The following is a 19,896-nucleotide window of genomic DNA, read 5'->3' on the forward strand; positions in this document are numbered from 1 at the left end:
TCAGAGTGCAGAGTGCAGATTCAGAGTGCAGATTCAGAGTGCAGATTCAGAGTGCAGATTCAGAGTGCAGAGTGCAGATTCAGAGTGCAGAGTGCAGATTCAGAGTGCAGATTCAGAGTGCAGATTCAGAGTGCAGAGTGCAGATTCAGAGTGCAGATTCAGAGTGCAGATTCAGAGTGCAGAGTGCAGATTCAGAGTGCAGAGTGCAGATTCAGAGTGCAGATTCAGAGTGCAGATTCAGAGTGCAGAGTGCAGATTCAGAGTGCAGATTCAGAGTGCAGATTCAGAGTGCAGAGTGCAGATTCAGAGTGCAGAGTGCAGATTCAGAGTGCAGATGCAGAGTGCAGATTCAGAGTGCAGTTGCAGAGTGCAGTTGCAGAGAGAACTCAGCAGCACCACCACAGCATCACTCAGCACCACCACAGCACCACTCAGCACCACCACTCAGCACCACCACAGCACCACTCAGCACCACCACAGCACCACTCAGTACCACCACAGCACCACTCAGCGCAATCCCAGCACCACTCAGCGCAATCCCAGCATCACTCAGCGCAATCCCAGCACCACTCAGCGCAATCCCAGCACCACTCAGCGCAATCCCAGCATCACTCCGCGCAATCCCAGCATCACTCCGCGCAATCCCAGCATCACTCAGCGCAATCCCAGCATCACTCAGCGCAATCCCAGCATCACTCAGCGCAATCCCAGCATCACTCAGCGCAATCCCAGCATCACTCAGCGCAATCCCAGCATCAATCTGTGCAACCATTCAACAACAACTGGTTCAATTATGTTCTCTCAATGTTTCAAGCTTTATTACAAATGTCACAAAAAGATGTTATTTCACTTCTGTTCTTGGATTTTCATCACAATAAAATACACTGAACATAATCTTCACAAACGTTATTTACAAAAGTTTAAGCTATTGCCAATATAAATTACAATCACTTTTATTTAAGTATTAATTATTGTAAAAAATTAAAAGCCGTTGCTATTTGTAATATCAATACATCTAAGTCACGTAAATACAAAACATGTTGCATTACAAATGCTATAGTCGTCACATGTGCGAAAGTTATAACTATTGACATTGAAAATGACAAAGCTATTAATTTAGCTATTTTCAAAATCAACACATAAATAAAAAAATTGTCATTTACAAGACCAATAGCTCAAACTTTCATAATGCGAGACCTATTGCATTGCAAATGCTTGTTTGCGGTTGCTAGGGTTGGCCAATGGTTTCTTTACGAGGGTGTTGACCTCTGCGTGTTTCCAGTTTTCTGGGAAGGTTGCGTTGGCTACTGAGGTGTTGATGATGGTTGTAAGCTTGAGGATGATCTTGTGTCCATCTAGGTTGAAGATGTGGTGGGGGCATGGGTCGGTGAGGGCCCTTAAGGGTACTGCCTTCATGATGGAGGTGGTGTCCTGGTGGGTATGTTGGCTCCAGTTGGTCAGTTAGCCTATCGAGCTAGTGGTAGGATGGTTGATGAAGTGGGAGAGTCTGGGCTGAGGACTGAAGTTTCTGTAGATCATGGCAATCTTGTTGAGGAAGAAGTCTGCAAGGTCATATCAGAGTTCTAGCGAAGGGGTGATGTTGTTTACTGTGGCTCAGGGGTTGGAGAATTTGTTGATGATAGCGAAGAGTTCCTTTTTGTTGTTGGAGCTGGCTCCAATTTTTGTTTTGAATGGTCTTTTCTTTGTCTCCCACAGTTAATGGTGGTAGTGGTTGAGTGCAATTTTGTACTTGGCCCTATCAGTGGTGTCCTTGCTGGTTCTCCATCTCCTCTCCAGTTGTTTGCAGTGGCATTTAGAGTTCCTGAGGTCTTCAGTGTACCAGCTGGATTGCTTGTTGGTTCTCCTGTGTTTGGTATGTTTGAGTGGTGCAAGGGTGTTTGCACAGTATGTGATGTTGAGTGAGGTTTCTGATGCTGAGGTCCAGACTTCTGGTGGGTTCAAGCTGGTTGGATGCAAGTGCATTGATCGAGTCTGTCTGTTTGACTTTGCTCCTATAGCGGCCAGGTTCGCTGGGCATACCTGGGGGGAGGCTGTGAGGTGGTGATGTTGAAGTGCAGAATGGAGTGGTCCGTCGAGGTGAGCTGTGTGATGTGGCTGGGTTTGATTCTGTCGCCGGAGGTGAAGATGGGGGTCGTGTGTGTGTCCTGTGGGGTGTGTAGGGTGGATAAGTAGGGTGATACTGATGGTGTTCAGGCAGTCAAGGAGTTCTGTGGAGTTGGGGTCCGTGAGGTTGTATAGTTGGTAATTGAGTTTGCTGAGGTACATGTAGTCTTTGGAGTTGCTGGCAAGGGGGGTGAGGAAGTCTGTGATGAGATTTGTGAAGCTGGTCTGTGGTCCCGATGGGCGGTACGTAAGGGTTCCTCTGACTGTTGTTCTTCCTTCGGGCTTGAGTGCTAAGTTCATGTGTTCTATGGCCAGGGCGGTGTCATCCGTGGGAGTGGTGCATTGGATAGAGTCTCTATAGATGATGGCGATTCCACCATCTGGTATAAAGTGGTGGCAGTCGGTGATCTGGTATCCCTCCAGGACGGCTGTGACAATGTCAGGGCGGAAGAAGGTTTGAGCCAGGTCTTCGCGAGGAAGAGGAAGTCCAGTTCAAATGAGATGAGGAGGTCCCAGACTTCAGTGGAGTGTTTGACAAGCAAATGTGTGTTGAGAACTGTGCATGCGATCTACTGTTGTGGAGCTAGTGTTGTGCAGGGAATAGTCTGAGGGGGATGGGGCGTGCTGGCGTGTGCAAACTGTGGCAGGTGAAATGGCAGGCGGTGCTGGTAAAAGGTCCTATCGTGGTGAGTGGGGAGTTGCGGCAGCAGTAACCGGTGTCGAGGTTGCAGAGTGCAGCAGGGGTGTAGCTCCTAGGGAGGTCGACAGACCAGGGTTTCTGGCTTAGTCCAGGTGCATCTGGGCTTGCCTTTGGCATGCCAGTGGCGCACCCACTAAGTGCATCTGCTGCACAACTGGCATTAACTAGGGCTAGTGGAGGCGGGAAAAACACTCAGGAGAGTCGGTAAGAAGCAGTGGGAGGAGTAAGTCGGGAACGGGTGAACAGCGGTGGGAGCAGCAAAAGGGGTGAAGCGGGGGCAGGAGACCAGCAAAAGGAGGTCAAAGAGAGGAAAAGCAAAAGTCATAAGAGCGAACGGATATGAGTGTAAAGGGGTGAGAGAGAGGCAGGAGAGCAGAAAAGCAAAAGTCCAAAAGATCGATGGAATATGAGTGGAAAAAAGGTAAGAGGCAAAAGGGGCCAAAGAACAAAGGTCAAAAAGAGCTATGAAAGTGAAAAAAGGTGAGAAAGAGGCAGGAAGAGGCCAAGGAGCAATCAGACACAAAAGAGAGAGAACAGATGGAGAGCGGCGGCAGTCTGCAGCAGAGCAGGTAGTTGGGTCCGAAAGGGCCTTGACTGGTTGGAGGACCGGTCCAGGGAAGTTGGGAGCCTGGGCACCTGCTCCCAACTTATACATGGTTCTGACCTCCCCTGGACTTGATTTGAGGGTCACACAAGCTGGTTCTAGAGGTCCCTTAATTTTAGGTCTCGCCTACACAAAGCATTCGCTGTGCTGCAATATGTATTGTTTAATATTCAGTGTAGCTTACAACCCGCCAACAGCATACTACTGGAAGTTTTCGTTGCCATTCTCAGTTACAATCTTTCTACTGCTTAGCTTCCGCAGGCTTCCCTTCCTTTCTTGTGTTACCCTCTCCCTGGAGCATAGACCAAGTACATGTGTTCTTCTCATCTTTTTGAAACACACTATTTTTTATAAGCATTTATGTATTATTCCTGGACATGCAATGCGCTTTCCTACTTTTAACACTGTGATACGGCTTCCTATTTATGTTGCCATCACCAAATCTGCTGTCTCTATCAACGCCTTATGTACTTACACCCACAACTGTACTACTCTACACCATACTACCCTATGCCACTCTACACGACACCCATACACTCTATCCCACTCTGCTCTATCCCAGGGCACTCCACTCTACTCAAGACCACTCCATTCCATGCCACTCTACTATACGCCACTCTACTCCACACAAAGCCACTCTACAGCGATATACGCCACTCCAATATAAGCCATTCCACTCTATGCAACTCCATTCCACTCTACTCTATGCTACTCCACTCTATACCACGCCACTATAATATACCACACTCTGCGCTACTGTACACCATTCCACCTTACTCTACGCCAATCTACTCCACCCTACGTCACTTTACTCTTCTCCACTTTGTGCTACTCTTCTCTACACCATCTACTCACGCTGCTCTACAAACACTATGCCACTCTACTGCACACCTGTCCACTGTGCACTCTGCGGCACTCCACTGTACACCACTCTACTATACTCAACTCCCCTCAACACCACCTCACTCTTCTCTGCTCCATTCTTCTCTACATGATGCCACTCATTTTTAGACATGGTGAACAGCAACCACTCTGCTCTACTATATGGCCAAAAAGACAGTGGCAAAGCGAATAGCTCTCATATAGGCGAGACTTATTGGCTTTGCCAGTGCTTGTTTACCATGAGTTGATTGCGTGGGTCTCAATTAGGCTGGTTTTGGAGTCTCCGCAAGGCTGATACTTGGAGTCTCCCATGGCATCTGAGGCTCCCTAGACCGGTACATGCTGGTGACTCCCTGTGGCTGGTTCTGTGGTCTCTCTCGCGCTGGTTAATCGGTCTCCTCGTACAATAATCTGCGGTCGCCTTTCAGCTGGCACTGTTCCCTCTCCCGGGATGATTTTAAGGTGTCTATGCCTGGCCTCTCCTGGGCTAATTTTGGGGTCCCTTTAGCTGGTTCTGGGAGTGTCCGTAGTTCTGACCACCACGAAGTTATTCGGAAGGGGGGAGGGGTGTATGGGTAGGGGGTCGGCTCTCCTCAGTGCGAGTCTCAAAGCCACCACTGGCTGAATCGCGGGACTCTCTTCTGATCTGGGTTTGGGAGCCCCGATGGGTGTATGGCATCGGCGTCGCCCACTGACGAGTGTTGCATCCTCCCAAGGCTGCTTTGGGGGTCCCCTTTGCTACTTTCGGGACTCCCCGCGCTAGTTTTGGCGGGCTCGCGGGTGCTTTACAGACTCATGTCTGGACGGCTCGGGACGGGGTCTACCACGGCCGGTTCAGGGCCGCCCCACTGGCTACGTTTGATCGGGACTGGCGTAGACGTCCCGTCCCGGAGTTTGTCCGAGGGTCTTCCGGTGGACCTCTCTCGTTCCCCCTCCCCTGGTCTCTCCCCCTCCTTCCTCTCTCAGCCTCTTCCATGCACTCACTCCTCCCACACGCCCAGTGCGCATGCGCCACAGCAAAGTTTCACTCAGAGATTTAAAAGGCTTTGGTGTGACTGGACCAGGGGGCTGTGGAAACCGGTGGCTGAACCGGAGCCGGATCTTCAAAGGACCGAGTGGCACTGCCAGGTAACTCCTCTCCCTCGTTAAATCGGGTCCCCTTCTAGAAAGAGAAGCGACTCAATCACGGTGCCCCTACAGCCAAATAAGGACCCCCAACCGCCCTCATTTCTTCCGGGCCTCTGGGACTTGGAAAGGACCCCTGCTTCACATGAACACTGGGTTTAAGTATCATGCATCGTCCATCACCACAAATACTTCCCAGGGGGATCTGCTGCCAGAGAACCACCGGGGGTCCCTAGTGTCAGGTTAGTTTCTCCTGCCAACCCCTCCACTCAGTTGTCTCTCCGGAGCTATTACTCCAACTTTTATGCCATGCTTCTACTTCACCGATGCTCCTTCTCGTGATAGGAACCACTTCCTCCTGCTCGAAGCTTTTCATTTTGGGGCAGCGGGTGTTGATAACTATCATGTCTTCCAAGTGCGCCCCTCTGTAAGCTGTGTGTGTATGTGTTTTTGGGGCGGGTGTGTTCCTTAGTGGCCCGGCAGTGTGATCTCGTCATCCTTCATGTGATAAACTTAGGGAATGGGTGAACTTGGGAGGGGGCGCGGTACAGTGTTTCCTGTTGGGGGGCGCTAGGATCTTGGGGTCAAAGTTAGATGATTTGGCATAGACGGAAGGGTGCGTTAAAGGGGTGTTGGATTCTTCTGTTCTTTTGTTGTCTGTCGTTTCATTGTAAAATTATGACAATAATCCCCCCTGGAGGCTGCAGAGCATAGTGCTCCCTTTCATGGCAGGACTGAGCGTTCACAGGCCCTCCCCCTCCCAGGTCCAGTTTCAGCCTTTCAGACATGTAGGGCAGCCTGTCTCCGGGGACCCAGAGAGGCCAGATCCCACTGTGTGTATGCTTTGTGCATCAGGATTGTAATGTTGTCGGGCTCTCTGTATAAGACTTGTGATGTATCTGTGTGTGTTCTGCATACCTGCAGTGAATTAGTTGTGTGCATTGTGGGGGATGTGCTCCAGACCGGCAGTGTGTTTAACGGATTTGATTTGAGTGGGTTAAGTTGTGTGTCCCAGACGAGCAGTAAGTGAATTGTGTTCATATGGGCACCGTTCCCTTCCTCCTGGCTGTTTGATGGGCGAGGCTGTATGCCACAGGATGGTCACGGTGTTTGGCGAGTAGTTTGTATTGCTTCGTAGGATAGTCCTGTCCATGATCTTATGTGCAGGTGACTGCTTTTATTTTCTATGGGTGATCTTGATGTTGGTGCATTTTGCCATAGGGTCCTCCTACGTTGGTTACTCGGTGCATTAGTCTCTAGACTTCTCCTGTATTTTGCAAGTAGGGCATTATTACTTTGGATGGTCCAATGATTAATGGGAAGTGCATTATTGCTTTGGGTGGTTTTGTTAGTTGTCAGTGCATTGTCCATTAGTTTGTAACCAGTGGATGGTCTGGCGTAGGCAGTGCGGCTCCTCCGCTAAGGCGGAGGAACGTCACCCCGAAGCTCAGGGGGCAGTGTAAATGGAAAAAAATGATAAAATCGGAAGTTACCATTTTATTTTTCTTATCTTCAGGCTAGGGCGGGGCTTGTCTCCCCCAATGTCTGGGAGGACGAGTGGTTGTGCACTCTGTAAAGTGCGCATGAATGTTTGACCGGCACTCTTGGGCCGGCTAAGCAGTCATGCGCACTTCGAATGTTCTCCATGCAGGCTGCCTTATAGCCTACATGGAGAACATGCCCAGGCCCACATTCCCTGGCTGAGCGCCTAACCACAGCATTCGGACCAATCGCAATTCTGCACTGCAGCGTTGTGATTGGCACTGGGGAGCCTGGGTGCTTCCCAGAAGATTCTATTAATCAAAAGGGTCCACCTCGCATTGGGTGGGTGTATATCCAGATGTCAATGGAATACACCTTCTTTGTTAAAATACCCCTCACACACCAAAAGTGCCCTTGGTGTCATGCTTCATCATCGGGGTCTTCCCGTCCCGCTGCGGGGCGGGGCAGTGCTGCGACAAGCGACTACGCTGGAGCACCTTTAGATGGGGGTGCTATGTGTTGGGAGTGAGTGTCAGTGGGGTCAGGAGTGTTATAAAGAGTGAGTTATTAAAAAATACCTGGCCTAGTGGTAATTTTTTTTTTTATTAAACACTGGCTGGTATTGTTAAAAAGAAAAGTGAAGCGGAGAGATGGAGCTGGTTAATGGGCTCTCTCTCCTGTGTGGGTCAACATGTTTCGAGGCGTGAAGCCTCTTAGTCAGGATCCACGGAAGCCGCAGACGAAGGAGGAAGCACAACCGTGCAGGGGGCTGATTGGGACCCCACATTACCCTTCTGTCTTGAGCTGGCTCTTGAGGCATTGACTCCTCTAATGATAAGCATACTACATTATTAGTGTGACAGTAGTCAAAATGTGTTGTAATTATTAATTGTAGCTACACACATAGATAAACTTGTTTCACTTTTTTGTATATATACTTTTTTCTACCTTTGTGGAGAAACACTAGTGAGTGACAGGGGGATCATCCCCTAGGTCCTGACGAAGAGGCTTCACGCCTCGAAACATGTTGACCCACACAGGAGAGAGAGCCCATTAACCAGCTCCATCTCTCTGCTTCACTTTTCTTTTTAACAATACCAGCCAGTGTTTAATAAACATTTTTTTTTTTTACCACTAGGCCAGGTATTTTTTAATAACTCACTCTTTATATCACTCCTGACCCCACTGAGAGGTGTGGCGCCGCGGCCAGGGCGACTGACGCTGGAATCTGGGGACCACGGTTCGATCCCCGGCTCCGGCGGCAGGTCAGCCCAGCACCATGTGACTCTGGGCAATAGCTCGCTTAATCTTCCCGACGGCCCCCCAGCGCCTAGAGACCCTTACGGGTGATTGTGCGCTTTACAAATGTGGACTTTACTTTTACTTTACTGACACTCACTCCCAACACATAGCACCCCCATCTAAAGGTGATCCAGCGTAGTCGCTTGTCGCAGCACTGCCCCGCCCCGCAGCGGGACGGGAAGACCCCGATGATGAAGCATGACACCAAGGGCCCTTTTGGTGTGTGAGGGGTATTTTAACAAAGAAGGTGTATTCCATTGACATCTGGATATACACCCACCCAATGCGAGGTGGACCCTTTTGATTAATAGAATCCCTGATAAGAGGAGGACGTGCCCACCTCGGTGCTCATCGGCACCACCTCTTCACTCCCCTTTTTGATTTTCTTAAGCTTCCCAGAAGAGACTTACTTGACGTGGGAGATTGATTTTTTTTTTTTCCTATTAAAACCTTCCCCCCCCCCCCCCGTACCTTACCGCCGCCACTGGGTGTAGGATGAGTAGTGCATTATTGGTCTGGTTGGGTAGTGCATTCTTACTTAGGATAGCCTGGTGTTTCGTGAGCTGAAGAATTATCCAATTAATTGTATAATTTTTTATTTCAATTTTTTTTATAGCACGAACAAACCCTGTCAGGTTATCAAGAGTGCTGTACATCGAAGCAGATAGGTTAAGCTGGTGAAGGAGAAAATAATAGAAGTATAAGTGGTTACACATTTCAGAAAATAATAGACATATAAGTGGTTACACCAGATGCACATTGCATAGTATGTAAAGCAAGTCAATGCTGTAAAATAATTAACGTTAGTTTGTATGGTTACATATCTATTGTCGCAGTTAGTTATTCTGGAGCAATGCTTAGATTTTTTTTTAAATGCGGAGGCTGAGGTGTTCATTCTGATTTTGGAAGGGAGAGACTTACATATTCTTGGAGCAAGACTGGAGAAAGCACTGTTTGTAGGTTCTCTTCTTTTTGAACTTTTGCGGTTTCAACAGTAGAGTCTTTGATCTTCTTAAGGCGCTCTTCCCACCAGATAGTTCATGTGTATTTGCCAAGTAATTGGGAGTGTTTAATGTAGCGCTTTGTGCATCAAGCAGGCTATCTTGTACCTGGTCCCTTGCATTGAGAGAAAGCAAGTTGAGTTGGATTATATCTGGTGTGATGTGATCACATTTTCCTGATCCTGTGATGAGTCTGGCAGCAGAGTTCAGAGCGGCGCCAATGGTATGGCGTGGATATTGACTGAGTAGCACCTTATTATTTTGGATGGTCTTTTGTTGGGTGGATAGTGCATTATTACTTTGGATGGTTTTGTTAGGTGTCATTGCAATGGCCATTAGTTTGTTTCCAATGTTAAGGAAACAATGTGTTGTTGCTTTGGATGGTCTGGCATAGGGTGAGTAGTGCATTACTTGTTTGGTTTGGAGGTGCATTCTTACTTAGGATGGCCGGGTGTTTCATGAGCTCAAGATTTAGCCAATGGTTTGGTGTTGGTATTGACTGAGTAGCACATCATTATTTTAGATGGTGTTTTGTTGGGTGAATAGTGTATTATTACTTTGGATGGTTCTGTGTTGGGGGAGAAGCACATTCTTCCTGTGGTGGTCGTATGCTCAGCGAATTAACACATTGTGTCTTGTGCTAGACAAGTCTGTTCCTTATTCCATAGGATGGCCATGATATTGAGTGAGTTGTTGCATTTTGTGCAGGGTCAGTCAGTCGTTAACCTTTAAATGATTTCGATGTTATATAGGCATCACGTAATGGCTTTGGATGGTTCATTATTGCATGAATCCGTGCAAAGGGTTGGTGCTGATGTTGAGTGAGTAGTGCATTAATTGTCCGGTGTGGAAGTGCATTATTGCTTTGGATGGTTTGGTGCTTGGTGAGTCAGTGCATTATCCACTAGTTTCGTGATGGAGTTGAGTGACTAGTGCGTTATTGCTGTGGATGGTCTAGTATTGGTTGTTGCATGCAATATTCTATAGTTTAGTGATGGTATTGAGTGAGTATTAAGTTATTGCTGGGTGGAAGTGCATTATTACTTTTATTGGTCCAGTGTCTGCATTATCCAGCAGCCTGTGAGTGAGACGTGTGTTAACGCTTTGGAACATCTGGGGTTTTGCCAGCCTGTGGATTGTCAGAAGTTTGGTGCTTTTGTTGAGTGAGTATTACATTATTGCTTTGGTAGCCTGTTGCTACGTGAGCAGTGCATTGTTCATATTTGATTAGTCGTATTTCGCTGCATTTAGTCTTATGCTAAGCAAGTGTGCATTATTTCTTGGTGATAATGTTGAGTTAGTTGGTGCATTTTTTATTAAGGATCCTTCTGCTTTGGTTAAAAAGGTGCTTTATCCATTAAGTTAATGCTGGTGTTGAATAAGTAGTGCATCATTAATCCTCTGGGTGGTCTGGTCATTGATGAGTTGGTGCATTATCCTTTGAGTAATGCCGGTTTTGGGCAAGTAGTGTGCTATTGTTTTGGATTGCCTGGTGTTTGTTAAGACTGTGGTTTATCAAATGTGTTGGTCGCGGTTGAGTGAGTAGAGCATTACTGCTTTGAATGATCTGAGGTTTGTTTAGTTGACTCAGTATTTGTTAAATTGGTTATGGTGGTGAGTAAGTATTGTTATTGTTTTTTGTGGGCCATAGTTGGATGGAAAGTTCATTATGGTTTTGTGTGTCTACTGTTTGGTGAGTTGGTAAAGTAAAGTCCACATTTGTAAAGCGCACAATCACCCGTAAGGGTCTCTAGGCGCTGGGGGCCGTCGGGAAGATTAAGCAAGCTATTGCCCAGAGTCACATGGTGCTGGGCTAACCTGCCGCCGGAGCCGGGGATCGAACCGTGGTCCCCAGATTCCAGCGTCAGTCGCCCTGGCCGCGGCGCCAAACCTCTTGGTACATTTTTACATTAGATTGATGCTTTGAGGGAACGCTGCATGTACTTCTTTGGATGGCCCTGTGTTGGGTGCTTCTTTTTTCAGCAACTCCCAGTTCTGGCCGAATCAGTACATTATTTCCTAGGCTGGTCATGTTCAGACTGTCTGCATCATTCTTTAAGTTTGACTGATAGATCAGTTGATGCATCGTTCCACGGGCTGTCCTGTGTTTGGTTTGTGCCTTTTTCTGTGGGATAGCCCTAATTTGGGGCAAGATCCTCTTAAAATACGTCTTCATGCATGGACTGTATATGTGCCTATGCGTACAAACTCCATGCACAACGGATGTGTTAGCTGTACATTTGTTTTATGCTGCACAGCCCACGTGCCGCTGAAATGCAAAGGGAGCGAGACAGTACATATGCCAGGCTCAGTTTCAATATTTAGGTTTTCTGTAGGGTGATCTCAAGTCTTGGTAAGGGCGCATCGTAGCGTGGCCTGCCGGGAGGATAGAGGTGGGTTTTTAGGTTGCAGGGTCCTGTACTCTGCTGCTAATGAAGCGGATCCCTCAGCTGAGGGGGACATGGTACGGGAGAAGTCGAGCCGGGCTCGAAGGCTGGATTTCATCTTTTACCTGCACATATTGGCTATTAAAACCAGGCTAACCTGGCAGTATTAGGCATTACATGCAAAGTGAGATTGTTTATGAATACAATTCCTTGCTTCTCTGCTGAGATTAAAGGTGCGTGGCTGGCAAAGAGGATGCAAAAATACTTACCCGACAACCCCACAAAATTATTGTTGTAATTATCATTATGTTAGATATTGACCAGTTAGAAAGTACGTACCACAAAGTAATTCATCTGACACTTTATTGATGGGTTCTCCTTTTTGTCAACCGCAGGTGAATGAAAGGTTGTATTCCTCAACAGAGGATTGAGTTTAAGGCCTTGACCATCGTTCATAAAGCTGTGACCAAGCCGGGACCAGCCCTGATTCAACCCATGTTCCGCCCCTATCAAACTTGTCGGACCCTAAGATCCAATAATAAGAGCTTATTGGCAATCCCCAGTACGAAGAGTCCGCATGGGCGGCAGGCGTTTTTCCTTACAGGCCGCAAAGCTCAGGAATAATCTCCCTGATTCTGTCAGATTGGAAGTCAACCATCTCAGGTTCAGGAAGATGTTAAAAACCTTCCTGTTTTCCTAAACCCTGGGAGTGAATGGGCCACGGAAGCGCTGGGATGTCTTCGGGTAGCCATGCGCTATACAAATGTGTAGTCATTCATTCCTGCTTGTGAAAAACGAAACTTAAGGTATTTTGATAAAACACATCTCTGCTGCAGGTAGCTTAGTTTTCTCTTTAGCTCCTTGGCCTAGTTTAAACCCTCTTACTGCAGCTCGGTCATCTGCTGAGCATCCTAGTCCATGTTGTTACGCAAGTGATTTACCTGCTTTCAGGTGCTTCTTCTGGTGGTTGGTAGCCGCACCGTGATGGAACAATTGGAGATTTTTGTGTGGCTCTGTATGTTGATTGTCTTCAAAGAGGCAGTGGGAGCTTCCTTTTTAGGTCTCCTGATAGTCAAGGTCTTTTGATTTTTTTTTTTTACTAAGATCTTATGCATAATAGACTTCTAAGAACTTTTAGCCAGTCCTCTGTATCTATTGGCCTACTATTGAGCCATTCACATTTTTCTTTCGCCCCCCCTGCAACATCTAGCATGGGCAGTGGGTCAGCCCACTTTAGCCAATTACCAACTTTAGTGGGAGTGATACATTCTTCCTTTTCCCACAGTAGTTACCGTCAGACTCGGGGATAGCCATGGCAATGTGTGCTTCTAAACCCCAAAAATATGTTTACAGGTTTTGCTTTTCAGAGCTAAGAGGGCCATCCAAATTCCCAATAATCGAGTTTTTCAAAAAGGACAGAACAAAAAAAATTGACAAAGCCAAAAGGGCTGGCAGCCAACTCCAGACCTGTTGGCTTAGGAAACGCGTATTGTGTTTGGGACGTTCCATGCCCTGTATCCAGATGTCTTTCTCTTCCCCAACGATGACAGCATCGGAAAGGGTGTCCTATTTCCAGAGATACGCCATGCTGTTGTGCAAAATGGGTGCATGACACAAGTGATTAATGGGTTCTTGACTCGATGTTCGTGGTTGGTTTCCCTGTTTATAGAAAACGGTGTCAACTCGAGTCACTCGCATCAATATCTACTTCGACCCTAGAAAAAACCTTTGTGGTGTTTACCTTTTTAACTGCTTTGTTTGGTTGTCCCTTAGATATCTCTGTTCCACTTCCGTGAAAGGTTCTCTACACCTTGTGCAGTGCTGCCAGGAGGGGACAAATCCGGAGGTTGAAAGGTCTATTTTGACGTAGCAGCAAATGGAACCGTGAGTAAGACTTTTTTTGTTGTTGTTGTTGTTGCAACATTATCAAATAATCCTGTTTTGTTTGGGAAGATGGATTCCTCGACTGTGATTGGCTTTAATTAATCGCTCGTTTCTTATGTGGAGAAGCCTGTGCCAGGCCTGTCACCGGTCACCGCTCCATCACCCCCCAAGCAGCCTCCAGCCCGTCGAATCTAGCCTTGCAATCAGACACGTTGCCCTATTTTCATAGATGGACAGGTGGGCGGTGTCCATTTAAGAAGTGCAACTGCTAATCTTGTGGTTGCTGACAGATCCGGGTTCGCGGATCTCACGAGGATGTGGAGAGATGCGGTGGAGCTGAGAGGAAAAACACAAAGGCTGGTTGGTGGTTGGTGGTGGAGCAGCAGAGGTGTGTTTGTTTGCCTCCGGCGCTGCCATGCCCTATGTAGCGCTATTCTGCACCGAAGATGAATTCGAGGACATTAAAACGGGTATCCTAGTGTAAGTAGATACGTCATGTGATGGGCTTCTTGTTGGTGCACCTCTCGCAGCCTCTTATCTTTACACCTAGGCTTGATGAGTTTTTGAGCACTCCTTCATATCCTTTAGGGAACTGGCACGCGACTCATTTTGATGGTGTTATTTGGTATCTTTCTTTTGTGAAAAGGCACTGGCTAACTAGCCAGCTGGACTCCCCCCATCTTGCATATTTTTTTTCTGACAATTTGAATAAGTTGCCTCTCATCGGTCCAGAGCTCCGATTATCCCAGGGTTTGGGTCCTACTCTCAGTCGGATGGTGCCATCTTTCTGTTTTTTATAGACTTTGAATATGACTGGCCCTGTATTGATGTCGGCTCTCCCGGCCTTTGTTTATGTATGGAGCTCTGTTTGGACCAGCCTTTTGATCTGCTAGCTCACAGAAAATTCCAGCCCTCTAATGCCACAGTTCTGAAAGGGAATCATGTGCCTACTAGACCACAAAGTGGTTCCTGGGTGCCCTTTCAGAGTGTCTGGTTCGAAGAATGTACTGGTTATAGTGTTGTATGTGAGATATGTATGAGGAGGTACTTGAAGGTCAAAGTTCTCGTCACACAAGGTGCAATCAGTCTCCACACATACGCAAGAAGTGTTGTGGAGCATGTGAGAATAGACACATTTGTGCATATCTACTTAAATTATGTTGTTGTGTAAAGTATCAAAGAAGGCAGGTTCTTTTTCCAAAGGAATTTATTCCAAGTATAGGGTAAACAGGTGGAGCCAGGAAGCACAGCTGCACAGACGCTCAGGCAGGCTTCAACTGCTCCAACATGGAATCTGAATCTATTCGTACAATACATTCTACAGGATAGCTCGTTCTAACACGAGCCTTAAAGTAACATACAAGAAGTAATTAAAAGCACAACATAACACATCCCCCCCCCTCTCATAATAATAACCAAAGAATTCCAAAGAAGGAAAACAATAAAATAAAGAAAAAGAAATTGAAATAAACCTTAATAATTTACTTAACGTAGTCCTTTAACCAATACGGCAACATACGCGTCCTATTGGAAACTTTAACAGCAGGTAATGTGGTTGTTGTATTTATATCATTATTAACACTATTTTCACATACACGACTGGTGTCAATAGAGCTGGTTCCATGTTCAGCATAACAAGGTTCATGCAAGGATTCATTTTTTTGACATTCAGGAGAAACTGGAGAATTAGTTACCACTTCCCCCTCCCTTAATTGAGGAAGGGAAACATTAGGCGCAAGATGGGACTGCAATTCGCTGTCATGAAAATAATCTTCAACCCAATCAAAGTCATTACGTTTGTCCTTCACAATCTCACTCTCCTTATGATTCTGAACAATATCCAAGGCTACATCTTTCAAATTCCATACCTTGCCGTCACTTAACCTGACTGAATTCCTAAGAACTTCGAGAACCTGTTTAGGCGAATCAAATTTATTTTCCCCTTTCAAAACTTTGTAAGGTTTTTTAATCCTGACCCAATCTCCAGTCTTTACAATGACATCTTTCACACTATGGCGCTGATCATAGTAAGTCTTACTTTTGTCATGTATCAATTCTAAATTCCTCTTGACTTCAACTGGTGACCACTGTTGTACACTGTCTTTAAATAACCAGCTAGGATTAACCTTACACCTGGGTAACCTGCCTCTCATCATTACAAAGGGAGAAACTCCTGTGCAACTATTCAAAGTCACTTTGTAAGACCAGACAGCCTTCTGTATTTCCACTTTCCAATCTAACCCCTTGTAATTTGCAGCTTGTAAAATACCTTTAATCACTCTGTTGAAGCGTTCAACAGTTCCATTCCCGCTGGGATTATACAATGAGGTTGTTTTGTGTGTAATACCGCATTTCATAAAATAATCTTTCGCAATTCTAGACATGAATTGTACACCGTTGTCTGTCAAGATATTAACCGGTAAACCTTCCACAGTTTCCTGTCATGATCTTCGCTTCAACTGCTCCAACATGGAATCTGAATCTATTCGTACAATACATTCTACAGGATAGCTCGTTCTAACACGAGCCTTAAAGTAACATACAAGAAGTAATTAAAAGCACAACATAACATGTTGGTAATCGGATTTGGATTATGTGGGTAAAACAAGCCGGCTTTTAGTGCTACTCGAAATATAAGGTGATTATGAGTTCTTCTTTGCGCAGTTTAGCCTTATGAACGAAGAATAAACTTTTACCTGGTAATGACTTTTTAAGGAAAAGATGGTCAAAATAAGGGCGAATCAGAAACACAGTGGTCTTGTTGCTAATAGATGCAGAACTTCTGTTGAAGAAAGAATGATTGTCTCATTGGATACTATACAGATGCATATTGTTTTTAAGGGGATGTCTATTCAAAGGTGTCCAGGGGACGCATATAATGCTTGGTGTGGTGCGAGTCAAATTTGGTAGGTTGTGACTCGTGTTGGTTTATTGGCTCCATTTGTAATGCTCTTTAATTCCAGATAATTAACAGAAGTGCTATGCGGTCTAGTCGTCGAGATGGGAAGTACTAAGATGATGGTAGCTAGAACTTGTGGGGATGGGAGGGGGGAAAGGAATGGGATGATTGGGTGAAGGCATTTCATCATGTAGGAAATTTACTTGAGGTCTATGTCCGAGACTAGAGTCAGTTAAAACCCCTAAATTGCTCTCTTTATTCGATTGGAGCGGCGATGGTCCTAGTTCTTGTGCCCAATAATTGAAAAGTTGCTCTGTTTGATGCATGCTGTTATCTGACGTGTGCGGGTATTTATTTCAAGGTGGTTCACTGGCATCCAGTGGTCAAGTGCTTGTACACATTGTCCAGTAGTATAGGAGTTATGATCCTAAGCATTTAAAAATGTTATTAAGATTTTCATGGCATCGGTATAATTGTATTATTTCAAATTAGTGAGACGTTGAGCTGAGGTGGTAGACGGAGTCAGGCAAAGATTAAACAAGGAGCGCAGGATAATGTGCTGTATATAAAACCTCTGGAAGAAGAGAACCGCTATGCCATTTGTGTCGATGGTAATTTTAATATTCTCGGGTGGCTTTTTGGGCTGTTTTAGTCTCAAGGCTAGGACACGATTCAGCATGAGATCAAGGATAGCAAGGACAGTGTCAGGGGCATCAAAGGGAAAACGAGGAGGACCAGCTGCTACCCAGAAAGATCGCCATGGTCCAAGTAGGAATAGAAGATCCATCATGTTGCCCGTGGATGCCCATTTTTAAAGACTTCCATTCCTGTGGATAATATGGCAGTTCTTTCATATAACTTTAAACCAGTTTAACATGCGCTTGCCATATTGGCACATGTTTGTCATTACGATCCGATGTTTTTCTCCCTTCTGGCCCCCAAGCAGAATAATAGTGTAGTAACAGATATTTGTGTGCATTTCATCACAAGTCCTGCTCACACGGGAACCACAGCAAGTAACTTTTCAGCCTGTTCTAAGTCCAACAACAATATTCCCTCTTAGTCGCTGACATTTTTAGCAGGCCAGGTAGAACCGGTTTTCTTGTACCCTTCGTCAAAGCATTTAATGTTCTTTAGCCTCCGTCTCTCCTTATGATTTTTGGACCCCCATCTACAAATTGTGTGTCTTGAGACCACTGTAGATGAATTATCTATGGGTCTTTGATATCTCATAGTAATCACTTTACATCTCTGTCTTCTGCAACTTTGAGCATTCTGGTCGCTCTTGTCGTGTTTTGGGTTTTGCAAATTTACTTTGGATGAATTCTGGAGTATCTACTTCCTCATTCACTTTAAATAACTATGACATACACTGAGCCTTGAATGACATTGGATCCTTATTCTTTACTGACATAACCCCCCCCCCCAGGTACCTAAGCCGGTCATAACTTGAGCATGTTTCAGTTCTGTTTGCTAGGGTGTTGTTGCTTTTTTACAATGTAATATGTTAGTTTGTTCACTGAGTTGGGCTTCTGACTTGTATATTTATGTTTCAAAGTCAGGATAAGTTTACGGTCTAAATTAAGGTATCCAACTTATTAGCATAATTTGTGTTCAGTGGAGTGGGTAAGCCTCAAGAAGAAAATGCTGTTTTGGGCTTGCACTCACTCTCAGATTCAAGTAGTGTGGGCTGAATCATGCTTTTTTTAGTTTTTTTGGGTTTGCTGGACCTTTCTGGTTTCTCCATGTGAATTATTGACTCCCTGTCCATCAACGCATAGGGCCTTAATACGTACTCGCGGTAGCAGTCTGACCACCATCACCCTCCTGCCCTATTAGGAGTTTGACGGTAGTATTGCCACAAGACCACAGCCTCTGCTGGGATCAAGGATCCCTCTGCTGCGTCGGTCTTCAAAGGGCCTGAATATGCTGGCGCTGCCGATTTCATGGCTGGACACCTCCATGAAGAGGGTGGTGGAAATGCAAATACCGAATCTGGGTCCAGGGGTGCATGCAGGAGGGCAAATGTTGTGCTCCCCTATAATTGCACCCTCGGTCCTGCACGGTGTGGCATGCATGACATGGTGCATGTTACACCATGTAGGAAAGTGCTGCAGGTTCTCTCATGGCAGCTGTATGTTTGTTTGACTCTTGTATGAGCCTAACATAAAGCCCTGTGAGATAGCCACAGCACCTCCCGGCCACCCTGGATTGCAGTCATAATTTGTCGGGTGCGCTCACCACAGGCTTGGTGGTCTTCCAGGGACCGCCGCATAATCTTTAATGTCTATGGCATAACTCACAAAGCATTGTACGATACCATTCCTGATTTTATTTCTCAGTGGATCAAAAATGTATCTTCTATCTAGAACGCTTTGTTCACCTGAACGCCTACTTTCTGTAAGTTCGATGGTACCGCAGTGCCTGCATCCGGGGTCACTCTTTTTCTGTCTCCTCTCCTACTCCTTGTAAGAAGCTACCTAAAGATCATCTGCTCTGCTCCATTGATTTTGCCATTTGGCTTCTGATATGCTATTTTATAGTTATGCCTAGAAGCTGTCTATTTAGTTCCAAGAGACCCCCATGGTGATGATGCTTTTTACATTATAACATACCATAACATTCTTGTAAATCATAACTATGTGTTGCTACTATACGATTACATTTCTAGGGGTTGGATACTTCAGTCTGCCACTCTGTCAGAAAAAGCAAGGCTCTGTTACGTACAATCTCGAGAAGATAAAGATAGAGATCGAACCACATAGACCTCGAGTTACAGTCAGGATATTTTTGAGCCTGCAATTACTCTGAAATTGGGCTGATTTGAGTGTGATCCGATTAGTTTGCCATGGTCATAGTATACAATTTTAAATGTCACTTTTAAAGTGCTAAAACATGAAGTTGCTTCATCGTGTTATGTATACCCATCCTTCATTCAGATGCCTTTTTTTGTTGTGTGTACAACATTTTATACTGGGGATGGAGGGAGAGTGCTGTTGATCCCTTCCATTTAATGAACGGGACTATAAACTTGTACAGATTGTCAACCAAAAGGTTCAGTTTTCCTTTTTGGACAGGAAAAAATGTAAACTGTTTGCTATCATTTTCTATTTTAAAGGGGAACAGTTTTAGATATATATATATTTTCCCTGAAATAATTTTCTTTTCCAACTATTAAGTGTATTTTTGCTGCCCCTCCTCAAAGTCTTTGATAGAATAATTTGGAAACTGAAGTTAAACATTTTCATTTATTGAATGTGCTAATTGTTATATTACTTTTCAGATCGGGATGAAATACATTTTCTTGCATACTCGTTTTTTTTCCTTTCCCCGCTTAAAAGCAACAAGTGCTATGGAGGTCTGAACAACAAGTCACCGACGTTAAGTGTTTGCTCCGTAAAAACACAAGAGGGTGTAGGTGAAAGAAACGGTGGCAGGCAGACCTCAGTAAAGCCCATTTATAGTTTTTGCTGATTATTTCGTTCACAGATCATGCCCCATCGCCG

The 19,896-nt window shown here is 45.5% G+C and overlaps 1 protein-coding gene across 1 annotated transcript in view; it reads left to right on the forward strand.

The window, feature by feature from the left end:
• Positions 1-5,308: 5,308 nt before the first annotated feature.
• Positions 5,309-19,896, forward strand: part of SLC45A3 (solute carrier family 45 member 3) — a 200,978-nt gene continuing 186,390 nt past the window's right edge. Inside the window, exons 1-2 of the mRNA XM_078644601.1 lie at positions 5,309-5,438; positions 13,381-13,491. The gene's annotated coding sequence lies outside the window, so the exon portion shown is untranslated. The remainder of the gene's footprint in view (positions 5,439-13,380; positions 13,492-19,896) is intronic.

Source organism: Lissotriton helveticus, chromosome 5_1 (assembly GCF_964261635.1).
Source record: "Lissotriton helveticus chromosome 5_1, aLisHel1.1, whole genome shotgun sequence".
In the NCBI taxonomy this organism is placed as follows: domain Eukaryota; kingdom Metazoa; phylum Chordata; class Amphibia; order Caudata; family Salamandridae; genus Lissotriton; species Lissotriton helveticus.